Source organism: Helianthus annuus, chromosome 6, assembly GCF_002127325.2.
Source record: "Helianthus annuus cultivar XRQ/B chromosome 6, HanXRQr2.0-SUNRISE, whole genome shotgun sequence".
Taxonomy (NCBI): Eukaryota; Viridiplantae; Streptophyta; class Magnoliopsida; order Asterales; family Asteraceae; genus Helianthus; species Helianthus annuus.
In genome coordinates, this window is record NC_035438.2 from 19,085,332 (window position 1) to 19,099,232 (window position 13,901).

General features: G+C 36.2%; 1 long non-coding RNA gene across 1 annotated transcript; it reads left to right on the top strand.

Moving 5' to 3' along the window:
* The first annotated feature begins 4,146 nt into the window (after positions 1-4,146).
* LOC110863818 lies at positions 4,147-5,569 on the top strand. Its single transcript, XR_002549389.1, has 3 exons — positions 4,147-4,545; positions 4,674-4,978; positions 5,485-5,569. It is a non-coding gene; the product is annotated as an uncharacterized LOC110863818 (long non-coding RNA).
* The last annotated feature ends 8,332 nt before the right edge of the window (positions 5,570-13,901 follow it).

Sequence of the window (13,901 nt, forward strand, 5' to 3'; positions counted from 1 at the left end):
AAGATTTAATAATAATTTATTATTTATTTAATTAAGATAAGATGAGTAGGAAAGAAGACGGGAAAATAAAAAAGTAAATGCATTCAATAGATGACATAGGTAATGGGCCGGGTATGACTAATCCCATACCCGGTTGTAAAATCTTGCCCCATATTACACGTCGGGTATTTGGTAGGTATTTACCAATCGGGTATCGGGTATACTCGTTTGGATTTTCATGTATATGTATTATTTACTTTCCTTTATAATTTTATGTTTTAAAAATCTATATAATATGTTAAATTATTATACTAACATACATATCATCATCGTAATAATATTTGATATATTTAAAAATGCAAATATTTATTAATATTAATCTTAAAAAATAATTTTGTATTTCATAGCATACATATACATATATGAATAATGTTATCAAAATATATATTCCAATGAAAATTTTATTTTTCAAATAATAAAGCTACAAAAATGAAAATTACTAAATAATAGTTAAAGATAAATAAATATAAAACTTACGAGTTTTCGTGTATATATTTTAGGTAAACGGGTATATAATTTCGGGTAATCGGGCTGATATCATCTAATCCCATACCCAACCCATACCCGCGAAACAATTTTTTCCATACCCATACCCGACTCAATCCCCATCGGATATCGGGTATACTCGTCCCAAATGCTTCGGGCTTCAGGTGGCTCGAGTAATTTTGCCATCTCTACCCATTGATTGCTTTTATTATATAACTATATTAGAGCCTCGTGTATTACACGGGTTGAATAAATATAATTTTATATACTAAGTAATAATTAATAAAAAAGTAACATTTTTAAAAACCATGGATTGCATGGATTTAATAAATACGTGTATTACACAACTTAAAAACATATAATGTAATTGGTTAGTACACACAATCGTCAATATATGTTTTTGAAAAAATAAATTTTGCTGTATTATATACATTTTATTACATTTTACTTTGTTTTATTTATATATTATTAGGTTAGAAACTTGTGTATTACATAAGTTATAACATTTTAATTTGTTTTCTTATTTATTAATTGGTTAGAAACTTGAGTGTTACACGTAGTTGAATAAATGAAATATTAAATAGTTATAGGTAGAAAAACAAAAGAAGTTAGGGAAAGAAATATTAAACAAATAAGAGATGTCCATGGCTTTTGCACTTTTGTTCTAAAAAGCAATAGAATTTTAATATGGTCATGTTTATGTTTTAATATGGTCATGCTTTTGTTCCAACATGATCATGCTTCTATTTTAGCATGATTATGTTCTTTGTTTATAAAATGCAATGAAACCCAAAATTAATATTTTTTACTGCAGGTTATAAAAAGCAATGGAGTTTTAACATGATCATGTTTATGTTTTAACATAGTCATGCTTTTGTTCCAACATGATCATGCTTCTATTTTAATATGATCATGTTTTGCTTGTGAAACGAAATGAAATCCAAAATCAATATTTTGCACTGTAGGTTTTAAAAAACAATGAAGTTTTTAACATGGTCTTGCTTTTGTTACGAATGACCATGCTTTTTATTTTAGCATGATCATGTTTTTTGCTTGTAAAACGCAATAAAACTCAAAATCAATATTTTGCACTATAGGTTCTAAAAAGAAATGGAGTTTAACATGGTCATGTTTATGTTTTAACATGGTCATGCTTTTGTTCCAACATGATCATGCTTCTATTTTAGCATGATCATGTTCTTTACACTCCAGATTGTAAGACACAATGAAACTCAAAATCAATATTTTGCGCTGCAGGTTCTAAAAAGTAATGGTGTTTTAATATAGGTTCTAAAAAGCAATGTAGTTTTAACATGGGTATGCCTTAGTTCCAACATGATCATGCCTTTGTTTTAGCATGATCATGTTCTTTGCATTGTAGGTTCTAAAACGTAATGGGTTTTAACGTGGTCATATCTTTGTTCCAATATGATCATACTTCTATTTTAGCATGATCATGCCTCTGCTTTAACCGCTACGTTCCCTTCAAAACTGCGCCATTGCATTTAGTGCATTATATATTTTCTAAAATTCAAACACGTGTTAAAATTCAACGTCAAGAAATTGAATGGTCAACCTGATCTACTCTACTCATTTCAATTCATTGATGATGTATATACATCATGCTAAGTTTAAATATAACGTGGGTTATTACATATCATATGCTCTTAAAGTCTTTAAGTTTATGGCCCGAGTCAAATCTTGACCAACCATTTACAACGTGGGCTGGTTGGGGATTATGAAACGAATGATACTTTTCGGCTAAATAACTTTCAGACACTTTGAATTGATTATAGGAAAATATTTGCATATTAAAAAACATATTTAGAGAAAATTTTAGCACTAAAGGAAGTAGGTGTGATAAAATGCATTATTTATCGAAGGAACACAAACATTTCGTGTTTGAATGTACTCATTTAACTTTAGCTAAATGAATACGAACAAATAAATCAATAAATACCAATGTTTTAAAAACCGGTAAATACCGGCCGTTTATATCGGTATTATCGTTTTCGGATGTAAATCTGGTCCAAAACATCCCGGTAAGTAGGAGAAACGACATAAACTTTGTACCGCCGGTAAAATCCGGTATACCGGTACCGTCTCAAGTCTGTTTTTGGGTTAGGATTTTACTTTTTATCGTCCTTTCTCCATGTTTACTCTTAGCTTTAACCTAACAACTTTTAATATTTTATCTCCATCGATCAAAAACCAAAACTTGCTTCATCGCTCCATCATTCATGACTTGTTCCATTTAATATTTTATCTCCCCATCGATCAAAACTCAAAACTTGCTTCATCATTCCATCATTCGTGACTTGTTCCGGACTTTCATCACCCCATCGTTCGTTCCAAATTTCCATTTTAATCCAATTTTGGATTATTTTTTGAGTTAATGTTGTAATTTATGAAAGTATACAATTAACTAGTCAACCCAGTTGAACCGTCCGGCACAATCCGGTTCAACTGGTTAAACCATTTTTGTGCTTAATCCGGTATGATTAAAAAACCAGATTTTAAAACACTGATAAATACCGTGAAAAAAAAAACGAGCATAAAAGGTAACATGTCAACTGTTTTAGTTTTTAAATTGAAACTAAACCGTGAAAAAAAACGAGCATAAAAGGTAACATTTCAATTGTTTTAGTTTTTAAATTGAAACTAGAAATAACAATAAGATCAGAGTGATTTGTAAACCCATAGGATATCATAATACCTTTTTAAAATTTTTTTGTTATAATGTTAAGTTGTTAACCTACCCTATAAAAATATGTGAGCATAAGTGAACATAAAAGACCGAATAAACAAATATTCACGAAGGCTGCGTGAATGAGACCATTGTTTGTGTGATTAAACGTATTAAAAGTTCTGTTATCCTTCAATTATTCATTAAATAAATAAGTATATACGAATTTCTATAATAAAATTTCCTAGAACTATTTGTCGAATGTTAAGTTCGTTATATTGGTCAAAGTTACATCACTTCATAATACATGTATCATCCTTTTATATGTTTTAATCGTGTAAGTGTTTGCGATTAGTTTGAAATCGTGAAGTCAGACCAATTATCGGTTTGGTTTTGAGGTTTGGTTTTTACTTTATTTTCGGTCAATTGGTTTAGAAACTTTAAACCTTTCTAAACAACTTGGTGTACGTGTAACGCCCTGCGTTTTTATACCTTCTTTATTTGGAAACCTTTAATTAAAATCCTATTTGTGTAAACGTTGTGTTCTTGAAACTTGAAAATTTCGCGAAACGATTAATCGTTAAAGAAATCTTTTATCTTTAATTTAAATCGTTATAATATGGCCATTATACAAATTATATAAATTAATTAATTTTATTATTTAAAAGTGCATTTTTATGATAATCTAGTTAGTCTCATTAACTTCTAAAATTAGCTAATAAAAAAAATAACCTAGTTAGTTGGTATTATAAAGTTAGTTTTCTATATATATCCATATAAATATATATCATAACTTAGTTAGTTAGTTAAACCACTTTTAAAATAAATTAGTTAGTTAAACCATGAGGACCGTTTGTGCAAATTCACTAACTAGACCCACCTATATACAAGAACTAAACCCTAAACTGCATTTTCATCAGCCGCATCCTCTCTAGTTCCCTCTCAAGATTTTGTCTGCAACTCACAACCACACACACCTCCCTCTCGTGGATTTCCGGCGACCGGAGCCGCACTCCGGCGAGCTCCGGCGTCTCAGCTTCGCACAACAACAACCACAGCTCATCACCTCTTCACACTCCCCCTCCCCCTGTTCGATTGAATCTCCGACCACCACCATTGCAGTGGTGGCGCACGGCGGTGGGTATAGAGGACGACGAGAAGAGAGAGAGACAGAGAACGACCGAGGAGAGAGAGAATTGAAGGAAGAGAGAGAGTAATCGGAGGTTGGAGACGGCGGGGGTCAGCGCTTCTGGTCAGCGAGCCGACATCGATGCCGGCAGCCTCACCGGCGTCAGCGACGGTGACGGCGGTGTATGTCTCGAGCCTCGGTTTAGGTAAAATTTGATTTTATTCGATCCAGTTTCCCTGTTCAGTTCGGATTCCATCTGGTTCGGGTTTTGGTTTATGTAAATTTCGATCCGATTTTAGATACAGTTCTGATTCAGGCCACGTATCGGTTCAGGTTAGGTTCTATTTCGGCTCAGTTAACCTCTCGATGTCCGGGTTGGCTCGGGTGCTCGTCTCGGGTCAACAGTGGTTTCAGGTCAACGGTGCGTTCGGGCCAGTTGGAGATGCGGATCAGATTGCGTGTTTCGGTTCATTGTAGTTTGAATTTTTGATTCAGTCTCGGTTCATTTTAACGTCTCGATCAAGTCCGAGCTTTGTTCAGGCTATGTTTGGTTTCGTTTCGGGTCCAGTCAACAGCAGTCAATTCGGTCAACGAAAGTCAACCGGTCAACTGCTGGTCAACTTCTGATCCGAGACTTGGTAAAGATCTTAAACAACGCAAATTTATCATTATTGTTTATATAGCTAGTTACTATTTTAAATCACGAAACGTTTATTACTTGAATTTGTACATTAGACGTATCTTTATAACTTGTACAAAAAAATATATTTTCGTTATATTAACTCGTATAAATATATAATGTTTCGTTGATTGTTGAATTTTTAAAAGTATATCGACACTTAGGTTGTCGGGATCGTCCAAAAACAGAGGAAACTCTGCCCGTTTTTCGTAAAATTTCGTAAAACGAAACCTATCAACAACGATTAGTTTTTTTTATAAAATAGTTATAAATGTATTATCATTTATATTTTTGACAACTTTTCGACAATACTCTTGATAGACTTGATTTAAATTTTTTTATGTAAACTATATAAAATATATATGCATATATACCTAATTATGTCAACTAGTTATACTCGAAATTCAAATTCAAATCCTCTGTCGTAATTTTCGCTTACTTTTACGCCATCGTTTGCCCATATAGGGTGACCTCGATGTTTCGTCCTCCTAATCTCGTACGCTCGTCAACACTTGGATAATCGGAAGACTAGGCAATTGCGTGAGTATACTCGATCCCTTTTTCCCCTTTACACTTTGGGATGCAACATGTATACCTATTCAAAACAACTTTTATGCTTAAACAAAACATACTCTATCTATGAACGTGACATGAAACTATTGTGAATATTTACTATGCTTGTATGCTCTATGAACGATTTGGAACGTTATATGCTCATTAACTTTGCTAGCCCACCTTAACAATTATAGCGCTATAGGATTTACGCACCGCCCGTTAAACTTGGGGTATTGTTAAGTTAAACATTTACCATCCCGCTATCAATTGGGATTAGGCTATTTTATGCGTTGGATTCTTGGGTTTGATCATAGTGTACGCCAAAATTGTATACTAGTAATTCACATATTATGAATCATGTTGGATTTGAGCCTTTTATACTATTATGCTATGTAAACAAACTTGTATACTCGCTCATTGCCTTTGCATTGAAACTCTATTTTAATACATGTTGCGGGTTGGTGAATGAAGTATGGATGATTGGTGAAACAAGTTTAGGGTGGACTAGATACACATCTTTAATCTATCTATCTTTTGATGTTATGTTGAAATTTGGGCAATGTTGTATTTCCATTTTATATGTTGTATGACAATTTAGTATTGCAATGAAATTTGAATTTAATTAAATATTGTCACATAGTGTTATGACGTCTCTTGCAATCTATACACACTTCGTCTCATCCCGATGTTTCCGCCATCGGTTGGGGTGTGACAGATTGGTATCAGAGCCATAACTATAGGGAATTAGGAAAAGTAGGAATGCTTTAACCTAGTCTATAGTTTTAGAGCTTTATTCTTATGTTTTACTTGAAACTACTTGCATGCTACCTTATTTGCTCTTATTTATTCTCTTTTGATCTTTTAAGCATATATGTCACTTATGTGTTAACACTTGACATGTTATACTTGCTTTATTATGTGCTAATACATGTTTTATTGTCCCACTCATTATGTGCTATTCTTGATATACTTCATTGTGCGTTTATATTAGTTTGTTTATTCCTTTAACATACTCTTTCCCTCATGCATTTTACTCGATTATTCTGAATCTGACAACACTCATATTACACAAACGGAACGAGCTTACCAAAATAGGCGTGAAACCCACAATTTGGTAAACGACTCTCATCTCGCTCGATTCTATTTTTGCATGAAATTCACCATTTAGTTAGGAGTGAAATCCACATCTTAATGGAAATTTCAAATTTAAATTCTAGTGGACCCTCGTCAACGTCTCAAAATTTAATTTGACCCGACGAGTACCAACCACACTTAGGGCACGAAGTCGTCAAGTTAGGGGTGAAACCCGCACCTCGTCGACTAGTCCCACTCCTTGATTTTTATAAATCTCGCCAAGTCTCGAATTTTCGATTGAATTAGGGCATGTAGTAACCGGAAGGGTGAATACCGTTAACCGACTTGTCGGCGAGAGTATTTCACCTATTAGGCCAAAGCATGTTTTCAATTTCAAAGGATCTTTCGACCACTTTGGTTAGTCAACGTTCCATTTTGGAACCATCCAAGTTTCTTTTTATCAAACTTACGCTTTATTATTCTCGATCTTTTATAATGAAACTCTCTCTTGTCAATTTTGAACCATTTTTGAGATTTCATTTTTGCGCACACATCATACTATTACTTTTCATACGATTATGCATTACTAGCATGCATAATTTCCCGTAATTTTATTTACATTTTTCTTTTTTGTAACAACAAGTGGAGACATATCGTAGAGATATGAGTGATTTCCTTACCTTGACGATTAACTCCGCTTCTTTTTCTCATCTTACAACGACCTCACCAATGGGTTAGGGGTGATTCCCTTACCTAGGTGATCGTTACTGATACTTTCTTTTAATAGACTATGTTATGTAAACACGATCATTTATACATCTAAATCGTTTATCATTAGTCAAATCTCTAATTATTTCAAAATGCATTGTTTATATGAATGAACTTCTTATCCTACAATCTATATTTTCATATAGCTTACACACGTGAAATTTTTAACTTTTCCGTAGACACTTGTTTCTCAATATTCAAAATTTCACGAAATACTACTCGTCAACTTAGTCGGTCTAACAAATCCATTGCCCACGAATTTTGTATTCAACATAACTAATAAAACAAGCCCATCACATATCATTAAACTAGAGATTTTCTATTTTTAATTGAGAATCAAATCAACTTTTTCGCACACACCTATAAAATATTACCAGTATTATTTAAGCATTTACTAAAACTCCTTTTCAAAACCAATAAAACATTTTTCAACAATCATTAAGCTCGTATACCAAACTCCTTTTTCTAAGGATCAACTTTTCCTCAAGAATCTATAAACTTCAAAACTTTCTAATATAAAAGTTACTTAAAACGATGCAAGCTTGTTAACCCCAAGAGCTTTTCAAAACCTCGCTCGATACGCCAATTAAATTCAAAACACGTGGGCAAGGAAACTTCATAAGAACCGACAAGTTCCCAACTATGTAAATTCTTTTAAAACCATAATAGCATTTCCATCCTTTTACAAAGTATCCTTTCGCATAATCAAAAGATGTTTTTTTTATATTCCCCTTACATTCACAAACTAGATTTTACATTCCATGACAACTCAATCTATTTTAACTTCACGTTTTGCACAAACAACCATATATGTATATCATTTTACACGTTTTAATCAATATCTCACAACAATCTCACGCACGTCACTCGTTCTTTTCTTTCTTTCATACTCAAAACTTTTAATCTTTTACGCGCATAAACTTGTGTATTTTGATTTATACTGTAAACAAAATCATTAATTCCTATATCCATATTTATACATTTTATGCCTTCACTTATGTTCACACTTAAACATTTAAGTTATACTCGTGATTCAAAGTTCATACGTGTTACGTTTATACATACACTCGCAATTATACATTTATGTTGTATTCATGTTTATACTACATTCATATTCATACATTTTATGTTTTCATATACACTTATACAACTTTGTTTACACTTATATTCATGCACATATATTTTGTTCATACTTAAACCTTCACGTTTTACATTTTAAACCACGTTCATATCGATGCTCATGCATCTTATGTTTATACTCATACTTATATATGTATTCATACTCACACAATTCATACTCACATCTATAAGATTTATGTTATACTCGTACTCACATATATACTCTAGTTTATACGATCTATGTTTATGCTCCCGTTTATTCGTTTATGCTCAGAATTTGTACTCACATTTTCCGTACACGTTATGTTTATACTTGTAATCGTACTCGTATTCATACGTTTATGTTATGCTCACATGCGTATTCATATTAAAGCTTATACTATGCTTATGTTTTTATTCATACTCAAATTTTATACGTTCGCGCCTGTACGCGAGCGAAACCCGAGGGATTCGCTTGCGTTGGTCTTATACTATTTGGAACACAAATGTGCTTATGCTACCTTTCTATACACTCGCAATCTTATTTTCAAAATTTATGCATACCTTGATTCATACGCAACTAGTACAAGATATGCGGATCATGCGACGATTGTTATAATCGCGGGTGCACACGGGATTATAGTAATAAGCGCATGAGAACCATAGAGTGTACTGCTGCTTATGGTAAGACACGGAACGTAGGACGTAACATGGTCAAAACATTGTGGATACGCCGCTGGTACTTCCTATATATAAGTGTTTTCACCATGTTACCAAACTCTCGTAAAACGTGCCATGAGAAATTCAATGTTTTGCAGACCCTTTGACCTAATACAACCTTTAAACAACTCACAAACGCATTATATCCGATTATCCACGACGAGACTTCATTCTTAACACACTACTTTTGTCTATCCGATATTTATGCTATTCTTATACTCGCATTCGTTTATTAAAGACAATCGTTCACTTTTATACTCCCCGTAATCTCCGGTATTCTTTGTCTTTATACGAACCCCGTTTACAACCTAGTTTGCTTAAACGTTCAAATCCTAACTTGACGCCTTAACTTTAAAGCCGTCTTCCTATTCTTAATTCTTGAGTAGACGTACTTAGTAGACCGTTATCACTTTATTCAAAGTACTAAACCTTGTCGTTCTTAAAAAAAAAATTCGTACTTTTCAAAACGTTTCAACGCTTCCAAGTCTCAGTTATAAATAATCACCTTTTGTCGAAACTCTTTCAAAGTCTTCCTCTTGGATAAATTTCGGGACGAAATTTCCTAAAGGAGGGGAGACTGTAACGCCCTGCGTTTTTATACCTTCTTTATTTGGAAACCTTTAATTAAAATCCTATTTGTGTAAACGTTGTGTTCTTGAAACTTGAAAATTTCGCGAAACGATTAATCGTTAAAGAAATCTTTTATCTTTAATTTAAATCGTTATAATATGGCCATTATACAAATTATATAAATTAATTAATTTTATTATTTAAAAGTGCATTTTTATGATAATCTAGTTAGTCTCATTAACTTCTAAAATTAGCTAATAAAAAAAATAACCTAGTTAGTTGGTATTATAAAGTTAGTTTTCTATATATATCCATATAAATATATATCATAACTTAGTTAGTTAGTTAAACCACTTTTAAAATAAATTAGTTAGTTAAACCATGAGGACCGTTTGTGCAAATTCACTAACTAGACCCACCTATATACAAGAACTAAACCCTAAACTGCATTTTCATCAGCCGCATCCTCTCTAGTTCCCTCTCAAGATTTTGTCTGCAACTCACAACCACACACACCTCCCTCTCGTGGATTTCCGGCGACCGGAGCCGCACTCCGGCGAGCTCCGGCGTCTCAGCTTCGCACAACAACAACCACAGCTCATCACCTCTTCACACTCCCCCTCCCCCTGTTCGATTGAATCTCCGACCACCACCATTGCAGTGGTGGCGCACGGCGGTGGGTATAGAGGACGACGAGAAGAGAGAGAGACAGAGAACGACCGAGGAGAGAGAGAATTGAAGGAAGAGAGAGAGTAATCGGAGGTTGGAGACGGCGGGGGTCAGCGCTTCTGGTCAGCGAGCCGACATCGATGCCGGCAGCCTCACCGGCGTCAGCGACGGTGACGGCGGTGTATGTCTCGAGCCTCGGTTTAGGTAAAATTTGATTTTATTCGATCCAGTTTCCCTGTTCAGTTCGGATTCCATCTGGTTCGGGTTTTGGTTTATGTAAATTTCGATCCGATTTTAGATACAGTTCTGATTCAGGCCACGTATCGGTTCAGGTTAGGTTCTATTTCGGCTCAGTTAACCTCTCGATGTCCGGGTTGGCTCGGGTGCTCGTCTCGGGTCAACAGTGGTTTCAGGTCAACGGTGCGTTCGGGCCAGTTGGAGATGCGGATCAGATTGCGTGTTTCGGTTCATTGTAGTTTGAATTTTTGATTCAGTCTCGGTTCATTTTAACGTCTCGATCAAGTCCGAGCTTTGTTCAGGCTATGTTTGGTTTCGTTTCGGGTCCAGTCAACAGCAGTCAACTCGGTCAACGAAAGTCAACCGGTCAACTGCTGGTCAACTTCTGATCCGAGACTTGGTAAAGATCTTAAACAACGCAAATTTATCATTATTGTTTATATAGCTAGTTACTATTTTAAATCACGAAACATTTATTACTTGAATTTGTACATTAGACGTATCTTTATAACTTGTACAAAAAAATATATTTTCGTTATTGATGCAGTTCTCCTTAACTCCCAGTCGGATCAAACACAAACAAGAAACGAAAAGCTGGAATTTTTATTCACAAAATTCAAACATCAACTGAGTTCCAAACAATGAAAAGAAACACCATAAATATAACTTCCTAAGCCACCAACGTAGGAGGTAAACTAGGAGAAAATGCAGGAACAATAAGAGATAACTTCTAATTCAAATAAAGAAAAATAATAGATAAAAATTAACTAGATTCCAGCTGCTAACTTTATCCCCCTCGCACAGCCTAAGCTGTTGGGCTTTGGCTTAAGTCTGACAAGCCAATTGGGCCTGAATTTGGGTCGCCTGGATCAAGGGGCCGAATGGCATCATTCCCCCTTCTTCGGAAGGACTCGCCCTCGAGTCAAATGGATCATCCAGCTCGGAAACAAACGGTGACAGATCAGCCACATTAAAGGTTGCCGAGACATTATAGTGTCCGGGCAAATCTATCTTATAAGCGTTGTCATTAATACGTTTCAAAACCTTAAATGGACCATCTGCTCGAGGTTGTAATTTGCCTGAACGACCCCCCGGAAAACGTTCTTTGCTGAGATGAACCCAAACAAGGTCACCTTCCTGGAACACGACTTTCTTACGTCGCACGTTGGCCCACCGTTGATACACAACGTTATTATTGATAATTTGATCACGCACCTGTTGATGGATTAACTTAATCTGGGCTGCCCGGTCTTCACCATCTGCACTAAAGTGTTAAGTAGCTGGTAGCGGAGCAAGATCTAATGGGGTAAACGGGTTCCGACCATACACAATAAGGAAAGGACTCATCCCGGTGGAGCGATGAGTGGACCGATTATACGCAAATTCAGCCTGAGGCAGAACTAGATCCCACTGCTTCGGGTTGGATCCCACAAGGCTGCGTAACAAATTACCCAAACTCCGGTTGGTGACCTCTGTTTGACCATCACTTTGCGGATGATGGGCACTACTAAAATTGATACGAGAACCCAAACGCTTCCACAAAGTGCGCCAAAAGTGCCCCACGAACTTGACATCCCGGTCAGATGTCAACGTTTTCGGTACGCCATGCAAACGAACTATTTCAGTGAAATATAACCGAGCAATCTGGCTAGCATCATAAGTTTTAGCACACGGAACAAAGTGAGCCATTTTAGAAAAACGATCCACAACTACCATGACGGAATCTTTTTGTCGTCGGGTTCGTGGAAGACCTACCACAAAATCAAGACTGACGTCCTCCCACGGCCCATTAGAAACAGGTAATGGTGTATACAAGCCGGCAATTGAATGATGTGTTTTGGCGATGTGGCACGTGCGACACCGATCCACAATCTTTGTAACATCCATGCTCATTTTCGGCCAAAAAAAACGCTCCTTCACTAGCTTTAACGTTTTGTCTCTACCAAAGTGGCCTGCGAGAGCTCCCTGATGCCCTTCGAGAATGATGGCATCCCGCAAAGAACACTTAGGAACACACAACCGAATGCCTTTGAACAAAAACCCTTCGTGCAACGAGTATCCTTGTGTGGGTGTCACCCGGCAAGCTGACCATAAGCCCGAGAAGTCTGGATCATCCGGGTATAGTGTAGAAAAAAGCTCGAATGCGTCAACTCGAACTTGGAGGGATGTTAACAGGGCCCGCCGCCTACTTAGAGCATCGGCCACCGTATTGGTGACTCCGGACTTGTGTCGGATAACAAAAGAAAAATCTTGTAAAAACTCGACCCATTTAGCGTGGCGAGGATTGAGTTTGTGTTGGCCTTGAATAAAACGTAACGCCTGGTGATCAGAAAACAAGACAAACTCCGTGTGTAGAAGGTAGTGTCGCCAAAACTCAAGACTCCTAACAATTGCATAAAATTCCTTATCATATGTGCTGAATTTTTGTTTGGCTTCACTGAGCTTTTCACTGAAAAAAGCTACTGGGCGTCCCTCTTGGCTAAGCACTCCGCCAATCCCGAGCCCAGATGCGTTACACTCGACCTGGAAAGTAACCTGAAAATTGGGTAAGGCCAAGACGGGTGCACGTGTGATGCATTGTTTTAACCCTTCGAATGCCGTGGTGGCGGAAGGTGTCCAACAGAATGAATTTCCCTTCAAGCAATCAGTAATAGGGGCTGCGACGATACTGAAATTGCAAATAAAACGACGATAAAATGAGGCTAACCCGAGGAAGCTTCGTGCCTCGTGGATATTAGTCGGTATCGGCCAAGTGGTAATTGCTTCGATTTTAGAATCATCCATACGGATACCCTTCCCCGAAATTAAATACCCCAAAAATAAGACCTCTGGTGCCAAAAAACAACACTTTTCGCGGTTGGCATATAACTTCTAATCTCGCAAAATAGTGAAGACCTGTTTAAGATGATAAAGATGGTGTGGTATATCCCGGCTAAAAACGAGGATGTCATCAAAATAGACGACGACACAGTGGCCGATAAGGGGTTTAAATATGTGATTCATTAACCGCATAAAGGTGCTCGGGGCATTTGAGAGCCCGAATGGCATGACCATCCATTCATACAACCCGTCTCGTGTTTTAAAAGTCGTCTTCCATTCATCCCCCGGACGCATTCTGATTTGGTGGTACCCGCTCCGCAAATCCACTTTAGAGAAAATTGTAGCCCCGTGTAACTGATTTAGGAGGTCGT